Below are 13,950 nucleotides of genomic sequence, written 5' to 3'. Positions count from 1 at the left end.
AACATACAACTCACTCCATGAATTGATTGCTACGGCATCTGTCATCAGCAGTCACAACTAGCAACACCAGTAGCAGCCGACTGCACGTCAAGAATTGGAATGTGCAGTGGGATTTTTGTGAATTCGGCGCTAGGCTGATCTTTGCGACATAGGTTTGAGAATCTTATGGGAACACTTGTACTGTTTCTAAATTAAGTGTAGTGGTGGGAGGAGGGTGCTTCGTGCGCATTACAGCACGCTTGCCAATTGTGGCTGCTAATCGTTGGCTCGTATCTGCCTTGACACATTTTCTGGCTGTGAATTATTCCACTTGCATGGCAGTGTGCGCATGTTGGTGTGTTAAAAATTCTGGAGGCGCTGGGTATCGATCCCAGTACCTCTCGCATGCTAAGCGAGCGCTCTACCATCTGAGCTACGCCCCCTGCTGACGAACTGCGCTACATACAGCCATATCAATGACACAGACCCTTGCACTCCCATTATTCCGCTGACAAACACTACTCTCAATGTGTCCGTGAGGGTGTCTTTCAGGTTTCCTGCATTCTGTATCGAATCGTAGTTGGCCAAAATCAAAGTGGCACGCACGACGTCGAAAATAGCGTTCGGCCAACGCTCTGAGGTAGACGAACGTGTTGTCCACTCTCTAGACTTCATTGAGGTTAGGCCGTTATACCTAAGGCAGATTTGCACTCGATGACACCTCGACAACAGCCGGTCCTCACATTTACGTCTTGCTCTCCTTACGTCAGTATACGAGTCTGTGACGCTGGCTTTGCAACATCTTGCGTGCCTTTAGGCTCGCCGCGACCAACACTTACCACGCACTGACCACAAAACATGGAGGCGCCGGGGCTTGAACCCGGGACCTTTCACATGCAAAGCGAACGCTCTACCAACTGAGCTACGCCCCCAAGCACAACCAAGCTGCGCTGTTCTCCGTTCTTTGCTACTCTTATGTGCACGGACACGATGGTTGGTTGGTTTGCAGGGGTGAAGGGACCAGAGTACAAAGGCGCGGACACGTTCACATACGCAAGAGTTCCAAGTAGTTTCGATGCTCTGGTATTACGACTGCAAATTCCGTCCGTTTTTAACGTCTTAAATTGAAGGGACAGTCACAAGTTGCTCCGTTTTCACTCCATGTCGACAATCACACAGCACCTGAGGTAACAAGCACATCTGAAGACCCATTGTGCACTCGACTGTTCATGCCAACTCACTGCCTCGCACTTTACTACTGTGTACCACTCTTGTCGTCCAACTGCAAAAGACTGGGCCACAACAACTTTCCGCGTCTCCATTGCACTGCGCAAACTACGAATCGCTCCCCAAACATGGCACTCACCCACGCAGACGACTTTTCCGACTTTACACGACGCTCACGCTAGTGACAGCCTTATTTAGAGCTTGACGTCGCACACAAGCGAATGAGCACATTTCGCCTACGACTTAGGCCGCCCTCCTAGTGTGGCTGTTCGGTGTCTGCAGGCAGCGAGGGGCTGCAAGCTTCCTGTGTTCGCGCCTATGTCACCTCTGCTTGCTTGTCAGAGACAGAGTATCGCAAAACATACAACTCACTCCATGAATTGATTGCTACGGCATCTGTCATCAGCAGTCACAACTAGCAACACCAGTAGCAGCCGACTGCACGTCAAGAATTGGAATGTGCAGTGGGATTTTTGTGAATTCGGCGCTAGGCTGATCTTTGCGACATAGGTTTGAGAATCTTATGGGAACACTTGTACTGTTTCTAAATTAAGTGTAGTGGTGGGAGGAGGGTGCTTCGTGCGCATTACAGCACGCTTGCCAATTGTGGCTGCTAATCGTTGGCTCGTATCTGCCTTGACACATTTTCTGGCTGTGAATTATTCCACTTGCATGGCAGTGTGCGCATGTTGGTGTGTTAAAAATTCTGGAGGCGCTGGGTATCGATCCCAGTACCTCTCGCATGCTAAGCGAGCGCTCTACCATCTGAGCTACGCCCCCTGCTGACGAACTGCGCTACATACAGCCATATCAATGACACAGACCCTTGCACTCCCATTATTCCGCTGACAAACACTACTCTCAATGTGTCCGTGAGGGTGTCTTTCAGGTTTCCTGCATTCTGTATCGAATCGTAGTTGGCCAAAATCAAAGTGGCACGCACGACGTCGAAAATAGCGTTCGGCCAACGCTCTGAGGTAGACGAACGTGTTGTCCACTCTCTAGACTTCATTGAGGTTAGGCCGTTATACCTAAGGCAGATTTGCACTCGATGACACCTCGACAACAGCCGGTCCTCACATTTACGTCTTGCTCTCCTTACGTCAGTATACGAGTCTGTGACGCTGGCTTTGCAACATCTTGCGTGCCTTTAGGCTCGCCGCGACCAACACTTACCACGCACTGACCACAAAACATGGAGGCGCCGGGGCTTGAACCAGGGACCTTTCACATGCAAAGCGAACGCTCTACCAACTGAGCTACGCCCCCAAGCACAACCAAGCTGCGCTGTTCTCCGTTCTTTGCTACTCTTATGTGCACGGACACCATGGTTGGTTGGTTTGCAGGGGTGAAGGGACCAGAGTACAAAGGCGCGGACACGTTCACATACGCAAGAGTTCCAAGTAGTTTCGATGCTCTGGTATTACGACTGCAAATTCCGTCCGTTTTTAACGTCTTAAATTGAAGGGACAGTCACAAGTTGCTCCGTTTTCACTCCATGTCGACAATCACACAGCACCTGAGGTAACAAGCACATCTGAAGACCCATTGTGCACTCGACTGTTCATGCCAACTCACTGCCTCGCACTTTACTACTGTGTACCACTCTTGTCGTCCAACTGCAAAAGACTGGGCCACAACAACTTTCCGCGTCTCCATTGCACTGCGCAAACTACGAATCGCTCCCCAAACATGGCACTCACCCACGCAGACGACTTTTCCGACTTTACACGACGCTCACGCTAGTGACAGCCTTATTTAGAGCTTGACGTCGCACACAAGCGAATGAGCACATTTCGCCTACGACTTAGGCCGCCCTCCTAGTGTGGCTGTTCGGTGTCTGCAGGCAGCGAGGGGCTGCAAGCTTCCTGTGTTCGCGCCTATGTCACCTCTGCTTGCTTGTCAGAGACAGAGTATCGCAAAACATACAACTCACTCCATGAATTGATTGCTACGGCATCTGTCATCAGCAGTCACAACTAGCAACACCAGTAGCAGCCGACTGCACGTCAAGAATTGGAATGTGCAGTGGGATTTTTGTGAATTCGGCGCTAGGCTGATCTTTGCGACATAGGTTTGAGAATCTTATGGGAACACTTGTACTGTTTCTAAATTAAGTGTAGTGGTGGGAGGAGGGTGCTTCGTGCGCATTACAGCACGCTTGCCAATTGTGGCTGCTAATCGTTGGCTCGTATCTGCCTTGACACATTTTCTGGCTGTGAATTATTCCACTTGCATGGCAGTGTGCGCATGTTGGTGTGTTAAAAGTTCTGGAGGCGCTGGGTATCGATCCCAGTACCTCTCGCATGCTAAGCGAGCGCTCTACCATCTGAGCTACGCCCCCTGCTGACGAACTGCGCTACATACAGCCATATCAATGACACAGACCCTTGCACTCCCATTATTCCGCTGACAAACACTACTCTCAATGTGTCCGTGAGGGTGTCTTTCAGGTTTCCTGCATTCTGTATCGAATCGTAGTTGGCCAAAATCAAAGTGGCACGCACGACGTCGAAAATAGCGTTCGGCCAACGCTCTGAGGTAGACGAACGTGTTGTCCACTCTCTAGACTTCATTGAGGTTAGGCCGTTATACCTAAGGCAGATTTGCACTCGATGACACCTCGATAACAGCCGGTCCTCACATTTACGTCTTGCTCTCCTTACGTCAGTATACGAGTCTGTGACGCTGTCTTTGCAACATCTTGCGTGCCTTTAGGCTCGCCGCGACCAACACTTACCACGCACTGACCACAAAACATGGAGGCGCCGGGGCTTGAACCCGGGACCTTTCACATGCAAAGCGAACGCTCTACCAACTGAGCTACGCCCCCAAGCACAACCAAGCTGCGCTGTTCTCCGTTCTTTGCTACTCTTATGTGCACGGACACGATGGTTGGTTGGTTTGCAGGGGTGAAGGGACCAGAGTACAAAGGCGCGGACACGTTCACATACGCAAGAGTTCCAAGTAGTTTCGATGCTCTGGTATTACGACTGCAAATTCCGTCCGTTTTTAACGTCTTAAATTGAAGGGACAGTCACAAGTTGCTCCGTTTTCACTCCATGTCGACAATCACACAGCACCTGAGGTAACAAGCACATCTGAAGACCCATTGTGCACTCGACTGTTCATGCCAACTCACTGCCTCGCACTTTACTACTGTGTACCACTCTTGTCGTCCAACTGCAAAAGACTGGGCCACAACAACTTTCCGCGTCTCCATTGCACTGCGCAAACTACGAAACGCTCCCCAAACATGGCACTCACCCACGCAGACGACTTTACACGACGCTCACGCTAGTGACAGCCTTATTTAGAGCTTGACGTCGCACACAAGCGAATGAGCACATTTCGCCTACGACTTAGGCCGCCCTCCTAGTGTGGCTGTTCGGTGTCTGCAGGCAGCGAGGGGCTGCAAGCTTCCTGTGTTCGCGCCTATGTCACCTCTGCTTGCTTGTCAGAGACAGAGTATCGCAAAACATACAACTCACTCCATGAATTGATTGCTACGGCATCTGTCATCAGCAGTCACAACTAGCAACACCAGTAGCAGCCGACTGCACGTCAAGAATTGGAATGTGCAGTGGGATTTTTGTGAATTCGGCGCTAGGCTGATCTTTGCGACATAGGTTTGAGGATCTTATGGGAACACTTGTACTGTTTCTAAATTAAGTGTAGTGGTGGGAGGAGGGTGCTTCGTGCGCATTACAGCACGCTTGCCAATTGTGGCTGCTAATCGTTGGCTCGTATCTGCCTTGACACATTTTCTGGCTGTGAATTATTCCACTTGCATGGCAGTGTGCGCATGTTGGTGTGTTACAAATTCTGGAGGCGCTGGGTATCGACCCCAGTACCTCTCGCATGCTAAGCGAGCGCTCTACCATCTGAGCTACGCCCCCTGCTGACGAACTGCGCTACATACAGCCATATCAATGACACAGACCCTTGCACTCCCATTATTCCGCTGACAAACACTACTCTCAATGTGTCCGTGAGGGTGTCTTTCAGGTTTCCTGCATTCTGTATCGAATCGTAGTTGGCCAAAATCAAAGTGGCACGCACGACGTCGAAAATAGCGTTCGGCCAACGCTCTGAGGTAGACGAACGTGTTGTCCACTCTCTAGACTTCATTGAGGTTAGGCCGTTATACCTAAGGCAGATTTGCACTCGATGACACCTCGACAACAGCCGGTCCTCACATTTACGTCTTGCTCTCCTTACGTCAGTATACGAGTCTGTGACGCTGGCTTTGCAACATCTTGCGTGCCTTTAGGCTCGCCGCGACCAACACTTACCACGCACTGACCACAAAACATGGAGGCGCCGGGGCTTGAACCCGTGACCTTTCACATGCAAAGCGAACGCTCTACCAACTGAGCTACGCCCCCAAGCACAACCAAGCTGCGCTGTTCTCCGTTCTTTGCTACTCTTATGTGCACGGACACGATGGTTGGTTGGTTTGCAGGGGTGAAGGGACCAGAGTACAAAGGCGCGGACACGTTCACATACGCAAGAGTTCCAAGTAGTTTCGATGCTCTGGTATTACGACTGCAAATTCCGTCCGTTTTTAACATCTTAAATTGAAGGGACAGTCACAAGTTGCTCCGTTTTCACTCCATGTCGACAATCACACAGCACCTGAGGTAACAAGCACATCTGAAGACCCATTGTGCACTCGACTGTTCATGCCAACTCACTGCCTCGCACTTTACTACTGTGTACCACTCTTGTCGTCCAACTGCAAAAGACTGGGCCACAACAACTTTCCGCGTCTCCATTGCACTGCGCAAACCACGAAACGCTCCCCAAACATGGCACTCACCCACGCAGACGACTTTACACGACGCTCACGCAACGCTCACGCTAGTGACAGCCTTATTTAGAGCTTGACGTCGCACACAAGCGAATGAGCACATTTCGCCTACGACTTAGGCCGCCCTCCTAGTGTGGCTGTTCGGTGTCTGCAGGCAGCGAGGGGCTGCAAGCTTCCTGTGTTCGCGCCTATGTCACCTCTGCTTGCTTGTCAGAGACAGAGTATCGCAAAACATACAACTCACTCCATGAATTGATTGCTACGGCATCTGTCATCAGCAGTCACAACTAGCAACACCAGTAGCAGCCGGCTGCACGTCAAGAATTGGAATGTGCAGTGGGAATTTTGTGAATTCGGCGCTAGGCTGATCTTTGCGACATAGGTTTGAGAATCTTATGGGAACACTTGTACTGTTTCTAAATTAAGTGTAGTGGTGGGAGGAGGGTGCTTCGTGCGCATTACAGCACGCTTGCCAATTGTGGCTGCTAATCGTTGGCTCGTATCTGCCTTGACACATTTTCTGGCTGTGAATTATTCCACTTGCATGGCAGTGTGCGCATGTTGGTGTGTTAAAAATTCTGGAGGCGCTGGGTATCGACCCCAGTACCTTTCGCATGCTAAGCGAGCGCTCTACCATCTGAGCTACGCCCCCTGCTGACGAACTGCGCTACATACAGCCATATCAATGACACAGACCCTTGCACTCCCATTATTCCGCTGACAAACACTACTCTCAATGTGTCCGTGAGGGTGTCTTTCAGGTTTCCTGCATTCTGTATCGAATCGTAGTTGGCCAAAATCAAAGTGGCACGCACGACGTCGAAAATAGCGTTCGGCCAACGATCTGAGGTAGACGAACGTGTTGTCCACTCTCTAGACTTCATTGAGGTTAGGCCGTTATACCTAAGGCAGATTTGCACTCGATGACACTTCGATAACAGCCGGTCCTCACATTTACGTCATGCTCTCCTTACGTCAGTATACGAGTCTGTGACGCTGTCTTTGCAACATCTTGCGTGCCTTTAGGCTCGCCGCGACCAACACTTACCACGCACTGACCACAAAACATGGAGGCGCCGGGGCTTGAACCCGGGACCTTTCACATGCAAAGCGAACGCTCTACCAACTGAGCTACGCCCCCAAGCACAACCAAGCTGCGCTGTTCTCCGTTCTTTGCTACTCTTATGTGCACGGACACGATGGTTGGTTGGTTTGCAGGGGTGAAGGGACCAGAGTACAAAGGCGCGGACACGTTCACATACGCAAGAGTTCCAAGTAGTTTCGATGCTCTGGTATTACGACTGCAAATTCCGTCCGTTTTTAACGTCTTAAATTGAAGGGACAGTCACAAGTTGCTCCGTTTTCACTCCATGTCGACAATCACACAGCACCTGAGGTAACAAGCACATCTGAAGACCCATTGTGCACTCGACTGTTCATGCCAACTCACTGCCTCGCACTTTACTACTGTGTACCACTCTTGTCGTCCAACTGCAAAAGACTGGGCCACAACAACTTTCCGCGTCTCCATTGCACTGCGCAAACTACGAAACGCTCCCCAAACATGGCACTCACCCACGCAGACGACTTTACACGACGCTCACGCTAGTGACAGCCTTATTTAGAGCTTGACGTCGCACACAAGCGAATGAGCACATTTCGCCTACGACTTAGGCCGCCCTCCTAGTGTGGCTGTTCGGTGTCTGCAGGCAGCGAGGGGCTGCAAGCTTCCTGTGTTCGCGCCTATGTCACCTCTGCTTGCTTGTCAGAGGCAGAGTATCGCAAAACATACAACTCACTCCATGAATTGATTGCTACGGCATCTGTCATCAGCAGTCACAACTAGCAACACCAGTAGCAGCCGACTGCACGTCAAGAATTGGAATGTGCAGTGGGATTTTTGTGAATTCGGCGCTAGGCTGATCTTTGCGACATAGGTTTGAGGATCTTATGGGAACACTTGTACTGTTTCTAAATTAAGTGTAGTGGTGGGAGGAGGGTGCTTCGTGCGCATTACAGCACGCTTGCCAATTGTGGCTGCTAATCGTTGGCTCGTATCTGCCTTGACACATTTTCTGGCTGTGAATTATTCCACTTGCATGGCAGTGGGCGCATGTTGGTGTGTTACAAATTCTGGAGGCGCTGGGTATCGACCCCAGTACCTCTCGCATGCTAAGCGAGCGCTCTACCATCTGAGCTACGCCCCCTGCTGACGAACTGCGCTACATACAGCCATATCAATGACACAGACCCTTGCACTCCCATTATTCCGCTGACAAACACTACTCTCAATGTGTCCGTGAGGGTGTCTTTCAGGTTTCCTGCATTCTGTATCGAATCGTAGTTGGCCAAAATCAAAGTGGCACGCACGACGTCGAAAATAGCGTTCGGCCAACGCTCTGAGGTAGACGAACGTGTTGTCCACTCTCTAGACTTCATTGAGGTTAGGCCGTTATACCTAAGGCAGATTTGCACTCGATGACACCTCGACAACAGCCGGTCCTCACATTTACGTCTTGCTCTCCTTACGTCAGTATACGAGTCTGTGACGCTGGCTTTGCAACATCTTGCGTGCCTTTAGGCTCGCCGCGACCAACACTTACCACGCACTGACCACAAAACATGGAGGCGCCGGGGCTTGAACCCGGGACCTTTCACATGCAAAGCGAACGCTCTACCAACTGAGCTACGCCCCCAAGCACAACCAAGCTGCGCTGTTCTCCGTTCTTTGCTACTCTTATGTGCACGGACACGATGGTTGGTTGGTTTGCAGGGGTGAAGGGACCAGAGTACAAAGGCGCGGACACGTTCACATACGCAAGAGTTCCAAGTAGTTTCGATGCTCTGGTATTACGACTGCAAATTCCGTCCGTTTTTAACGTCTTAAATTGAAGGGACAGTCACAAGTTGCTCCGTTTTCACTCCATGTCGACAATCACACAGCACCTGAGGTAACAAGCACATCTGAAGACCCATTGTGCACTCGACTGTTCATGCCAACTCACTGCCTCGCACTTTACTACTGTGTACCACTCTTGTCGTCCAACTGCAAAAGACTGGGCCACAACAACTTTCCGCGTCTCCATTGCACTGCGCAAACTACGAAACGCTCCCCAAACATGGCACTCACCCACGCAGACGACTTTACACGACGCTCACGCAACGCTCACGCTAGTGACAGCCTTATTTAGAGCTTGACGTCGCACACAAGCGAATGAGCACATTTCGCCTACGACTTAGGCCGCCCTCCTAGTGTGGCTGTTCGGTGTCTGCAGGCAGCGAGGGGCTGCAAGCTTCCTGTGTTCGCGCCTATGTCACCTCTGCTTGCTTGTCAGAGACAGAGTATCGCAAAACATACAACTCACTCCATGAATTGATTGCTACGGCATCTGTCATCAGCAGTCACAACTAGCAACACCAGTAGCAGCCGACTGCACGTCAAGAATTGGAATGTGCAGTGGGATTTTTGTGAATGCGGCGCTAGGCTGATCTTTGCGACATAGGTTTGAGAGTCTTATGGGAACACTTGTACTGTTTCTAAATTAAGTGTAGTGGTGGGAGGTGGGTGCTTCGTGCGCATTACAGCACGCTTGCCAATTGTGGCTGCTAATCGTTGGCTCGTATCTGCCTTGACACATTTTCTGGCTGTGAATTATTCCACTTGCATGGCAGTGTGCGCATGTTGGTGTGTTAAAAATTCTGGAGGCGCTGGGTATCGACCCCAGTACCTCTCGCATGCTAAGCGAGCGCTCTACCATCTGAGCCACGCCCCCTGCTGACGAACTGCGCTACATACAGCCATATCAATGACACAGACCCTTGCACTCCCATTATTCCGCTGACAAACACTACTCTCAATGTGTCCGTGAGGGTGTCTTTCAGGTTTCCTGCATTCTGTATCGAATCGTAGTTGGCCAAAATCAAAGTGGCACGCACGACGTCGAAAATAGCGTTCGGCGAACGCTCTGAGGTAGACGAACGTGTTGTCCACTCTCTAGACTTCATTGAGGTTAGGCCGTTATACCTAAGGCAGATTTGCACTCGATGACACCTCGACAACAGCCGGTCCTCACATTTACGTCTTGCTCTCCTTACGTCAGTATACGAGTCTGTGACGCTGGCTTTGCAACATCTTGCGTGCCTTTAGGCTCGCCGCGACCAACACTTACCACGCACTGACCACAAAACATGGAGGCGCCGGGGCTTGAACCAGGGACCTTTCACATGCAAAGCGAACGCTCTACCAACTGAGCTACGCCCCCAAGCACAACCAAGCTGCGCTGTTCTCCGTTCTTTGCTACTCTTATGTGCACGGACACCATGGTTGGTTGGTTTGCAGGGGTGAAGGGACCAGAGTACAAAGGCGCGGACACGTTCACATACGCAAGAGTTCCAAGTAGTTTCGATGCTCTGGTATTACGACTGCAAATTCCGTCCGTTTTTAACGTCTTAAATTGAAGGGACAGTCACAAGTTGCTCCGTTTTCACTCCATGTCGACAATCACACAGCACCTGAGGTAACAAGCACATCTGAAGACCCATTGTGCACTCGACTGTTCATGCCAACTCACTGCCTCGCACTTTACTACTGTGTACCACTCTTGTCGTCCAACTGCAAAAGACTGGGCCACAACAACTTTCCGCGTCTCCATTGCACTGCGCAAACTACGAATCGCTCCCCAAACATGGCACTCACCCACGCAGACGACTTTTCCGACTTTACACGACGCTCACGCTAGTGACAGCCTTATTTAGAGCTTGACGTCGCACACAAGCGAATGAGCACATTTCGCCTACGACTTAGGCCGCCCTCCTAGTGTGGCTGTTCGGTGTCTGCAGGCAGCGAGGGGCTGCAAGCTTCCTGTGTTCGCGCCTATGTCACCTCTGCTTGCTTGTCAGAGACAGAGTATCGCAAAACATACAACTCACTCCATGAATTGATTGCTACGGCATCTGTCATCAGCAGTCACAACTAGCAACACCAGTAGCAGCCGACTGCACGTCAAGAATTGGAATGTGCAGTGGGATTTTTGTGAATTCGGCGCTAGGCTGATCTTTGCGACATAGGTTTGAGAATCTTATGGGAACACTTGTACTGTTTCTAAATTAAGTGTAGTGGTGGGAGGAGGGTGCTTCGTGCGCATTACAGCACGCTTGCCAATTGTGGCTGCTAATCGTTGGCTCGTATCTGCCTTGACACATTTTCTGGCTGTGAATTATTCCACTTGCATGGCAGTGTGCGCATGTTGGTGTGTTAAAAATTCTGGAGGCGCTGGGTATCGACCCCAGTACCTCTCGCATGCTAAGCGAGCGCTCTACCATCTGAGCTACGCCCCCTGTTGACGATCTGCGCTACATACAGCCATATCAATGACACAGACCCTTGCACTCCCATTATTCCGCTGACAAACACTACTCTCAATGTGTCCGTGAGGGTGTCTTTCAGGTTTCCTGCATTCTGTATCGAATCGTAGTTGGCCAAAATCAAAGTGGCACGCACGACGTCGAAAATAGCGTTCGGCCAACGCTCTGAGGTAGACGAACGTGTTGTCCACTCTCTAGACTTCATTGAGGTTAGGCCGTTATACCTAAGGCAGATTTGCACTCGATGACACCTCGACAACAGCCGGTCCTCACATTTACGTCTTGCTCTCCTTACGTCAGTATACGAGTCTGTGACGCTGGCTTTGCAACATCTTGCGTGCCTTTAGGCTCGCCGCGACCAACACTTACCACGCACTGACAACAAAACATGGAGGCGCCGGGGCTTGAACCCGGGACCATTCACATGCAAAGCGAACGCTCTACCAACTGAGCTACGCCCCCAAGCACAACCAAGCTGCGCTGTTCTCCGTTCTTTGCTACTCTTATGTGCACGGACACGATTGTTGGTTGGTTTGCAGGGGTGAAGGGACCAGAGTACAAAGGCGCGGACACGTTCACATACGCAAGAGTTCCAAGTAGTTTCGATGCTCTGGTATTACGACTGCAAATTCCGTCCGTTTTTAACGTCTTAAATTGAAGGGACAGTCACAAGTTGCTCCGTTTTCACTCCATGTCGACAATCACACAGCACCTGAGGTAACAAGCACATCTGAAGACCCATTGTGCACTCGACTGTTCATGCCAACTCACTGCCTCGCACTTTACTACTGTGTACCACTCTTGTCGTCCAACTGCAAAAGACTGGGCCACAACAACTTTCCGCGTCTCCATTGCACTGCGCAAACTACGAAACGCTCCCCAAACATGGCACTCACCCACGCAGACGACTTTACACGACGCTCACGCAACGCTCACGCTAGTGACAGCCTTATTTAGAGCTTGACGTCGCACACAAGCGAATGAGCACATTTCGCCTACGACTTAGGCCGCCCTCCTAGTGTGGCTGTTCGGTGTCTGCAGGCAGCGAGGGGCTGCAAGCTTCCTGTGTTCGCGCCTATGTCACCTCTGCTTGCTTGTCAGAGACAGAGTATCGCAAAACATACAACTCACTCCATGAATTGATTGCTACGGCATCTGTCATCAGCAGTCACAACTAGCAACACCAGTAGCAGCCGACTGCACGTCAAGAATTGGAATGTGCAGTGGGATTTTTGTGAATTCGGCGCTAGGCTGATCTTTGCGACATAGGTTTGAGAATCTTATGGGAACACTTGTACTGTTTCTAAATTAAGTGTAGTGGTGGGAGGAGGGTGCTTCGTGCGCATTACAGCACGCTTGCCAATTGTGGCTGCTAATCGTTGGCTCGTATCTGCCTTGACACATTTTCTGGCTGTGAATTATTCCACTTGCATGGCAGTGTGCGCATGTTGGTGTGTTAAAAATTCTGGAGGCGCTGGGTATCGACCCCAGTACCTCTCGCATGCTAAGCGAGCGCTCTACCATCTGAGCTACGCCCCCTGCTGACGAACTGCGCTACTTACAGCCATATCAATGACACAGACCCTTGCACTCCCATTATTCCGCTGACAAACACTACTCTCAATGTGTCCGTGAGGGTGTCTTTCAGGTTTCCTGCATTCTGTATCGAATCGTAGTTGGCCAAAATCAAAGTGGCACGCACGACCTCGAAAATAGCGTTCGGCCAACGCTCTGAGGTAGACGAACGTGTTGTCCACTCTCTAGACTTCATTGAGGTTAGGCCGTTATACCTAAGGCAGATTTGCACTCGATGACACCTCGACAACAGCCGGTCCTCACATTTACGTCTTGCTCTCCTTACGTCAGTATACGAGTCTGTGACGCTGGCTTTGCAACATCTTGCGTGCCTTTACGCTCGCCGCGACCAACACTTACCACGCACTGACCACAAAACATGGAGGCGCCGGGGCTTGAACCCGGGACCTTTCACATGCAAAGCGAACGCTCTACCAACTGAGCTACGCCCCCAAGCACAACCAGGCTGCGCTGTTCTCCGTTCTTTGCTACTCTTATGTGCACGGACACGATTGTTGGTTGGTTTGCAGGGGTGAAGGGACCAGAGTACAAAGGCGCGGACACGTTCACATACGCAAGAGTTCCAAGTAGTTTCGATGCTCTGGTATTACGACTGCAAATTCCGTCCGTTTTTAACGTCTTAAATTGAAGGGACAGTCACAAGTTGCTCCGTTTTCACTCCATGTCGACAATCACACAGCACCTGAGGTAACAAGCACATCTGAAGACCCATTGTGCACTCGACTGTTCATGCCAACTCACTGCCTCGCACTTTACTACTGTGTACCACTCTTGTCGTCCAACTGCAAAAGACTGGGCCACAACAACTTTCCGCGTCTCCATTGCACTGCGCAAACTACGAATCGCTCCCCAAACATGGCACTCACCCACGCAGACGACTTTTCCGACTTTACACGACGCTCACGCTAGTGACAGCCTTATTTAGAGCTTGACGTCGCACACAAGCGAATGAGCACATTTCGCCTACGACT

The 13,950-nt window shown here is 50.8% G+C and overlaps 18 non-coding genes across 18 annotated transcripts; all 18 read right to left on the bottom strand.

Annotated features, from left to right (window-relative positions):
- Positions 1-349: 349 nt before the first annotated feature.
- Trnaa-agc lies at positions 350-422 on the bottom strand. Its single transcript has one exon. It is a non-coding gene; the product is annotated as a tRNA-Ala (tRNA).
- Positions 423-838: 416 nt separating this feature from the next.
- Positions 839-911, bottom strand: Trnaa-ugc. The gene has a single exon. It is a non-coding gene; the product is annotated as a tRNA-Ala (tRNA).
- Positions 912-1,913: 1,002 nt separating this feature from the next.
- On the bottom strand, positions 1,914-1,986 carry Trnaa-agc. Its single transcript has one exon. It is a non-coding gene; the product is annotated as a tRNA-Ala (tRNA).
- A 416-nt stretch (positions 1,987-2,402) lies between these two features.
- Trnaa-ugc lies at positions 2,403-2,475 on the bottom strand. The gene has a single exon. It is a non-coding gene; the product is annotated as a tRNA-Ala (tRNA).
- Positions 2,476-3,477: 1,002 nt separating this feature from the next.
- On the bottom strand, positions 3,478-3,550 carry Trnaa-agc. Its single transcript has one exon. It is a non-coding gene; the product is annotated as a tRNA-Ala (tRNA).
- A 416-nt stretch (positions 3,551-3,966) lies between these two features.
- Trnaa-ugc lies at positions 3,967-4,039 on the bottom strand. The gene has a single exon. It is a non-coding gene; the product is annotated as a tRNA-Ala (tRNA).
- A 993-nt stretch (positions 4,040-5,032) lies between these two features.
- Positions 5,033-5,105, bottom strand: Trnaa-agc. The gene has a single exon. It is a non-coding gene; the product is annotated as a tRNA-Ala (tRNA).
- Positions 5,106-5,521: 416 nt separating this feature from the next.
- Positions 5,522-5,594, bottom strand: Trnaa-ugc. The gene has a single exon. It is a non-coding gene; the product is annotated as a tRNA-Ala (tRNA).
- A 1,004-nt stretch (positions 5,595-6,598) lies between these two features.
- On the bottom strand, positions 6,599-6,671 carry Trnaa-agc. The gene has a single exon. It is a non-coding gene; the product is annotated as a tRNA-Ala (tRNA).
- A 416-nt stretch (positions 6,672-7,087) lies between these two features.
- Trnaa-ugc lies at positions 7,088-7,160 on the bottom strand. The gene has a single exon. It is a non-coding gene; the product is annotated as a tRNA-Ala (tRNA).
- Positions 7,161-8,153: 993 nt separating this feature from the next.
- Trnaa-agc lies at positions 8,154-8,226 on the bottom strand. The gene has a single exon. It is a non-coding gene; the product is annotated as a tRNA-Ala (tRNA).
- A 416-nt stretch (positions 8,227-8,642) lies between these two features.
- Positions 8,643-8,715, bottom strand: Trnaa-ugc. The gene has a single exon. It is a non-coding gene; the product is annotated as a tRNA-Ala (tRNA).
- A 1,004-nt stretch (positions 8,716-9,719) lies between these two features.
- On the bottom strand, positions 9,720-9,792 carry Trnaa-agc. The gene has a single exon. It is a non-coding gene; the product is annotated as a tRNA-Ala (tRNA).
- Positions 9,793-10,208: 416 nt separating this feature from the next.
- On the bottom strand, positions 10,209-10,281 carry Trnaa-ugc. Its single transcript has one exon. It is a non-coding gene; the product is annotated as a tRNA-Ala (tRNA).
- A 1,002-nt stretch (positions 10,282-11,283) lies between these two features.
- On the bottom strand, positions 11,284-11,356 carry Trnaa-agc. The gene has a single exon. It is a non-coding gene; the product is annotated as a tRNA-Ala (tRNA).
- A 416-nt stretch (positions 11,357-11,772) lies between these two features.
- Trnaa-ugc lies at positions 11,773-11,845 on the bottom strand. The gene has a single exon. It is a non-coding gene; the product is annotated as a tRNA-Ala (tRNA).
- Positions 11,846-12,849: 1,004 nt separating this feature from the next.
- Positions 12,850-12,922, bottom strand: Trnaa-agc. Its single transcript has one exon. It is a non-coding gene; the product is annotated as a tRNA-Ala (tRNA).
- A 416-nt stretch (positions 12,923-13,338) lies between these two features.
- Trnaa-ugc lies at positions 13,339-13,411 on the bottom strand. The gene has a single exon. It is a non-coding gene; the product is annotated as a tRNA-Ala (tRNA).
- Between the last annotated feature and the right edge of the window lie 539 nt (positions 13,412-13,950).

This window comes from Schistocerca piceifrons, chromosome 9, assembly GCF_021461385.2.
Source record: "Schistocerca piceifrons isolate TAMUIC-IGC-003096 chromosome 9, iqSchPice1.1, whole genome shotgun sequence".
Taxonomy (NCBI): domain Eukaryota; kingdom Metazoa; phylum Arthropoda; class Insecta; order Orthoptera; family Acrididae; genus Schistocerca; species Schistocerca piceifrons.
Note: the sequence above shows the minus strand (reverse complement) of the source record. Positions and strands in the feature narration are given on the sequence as shown.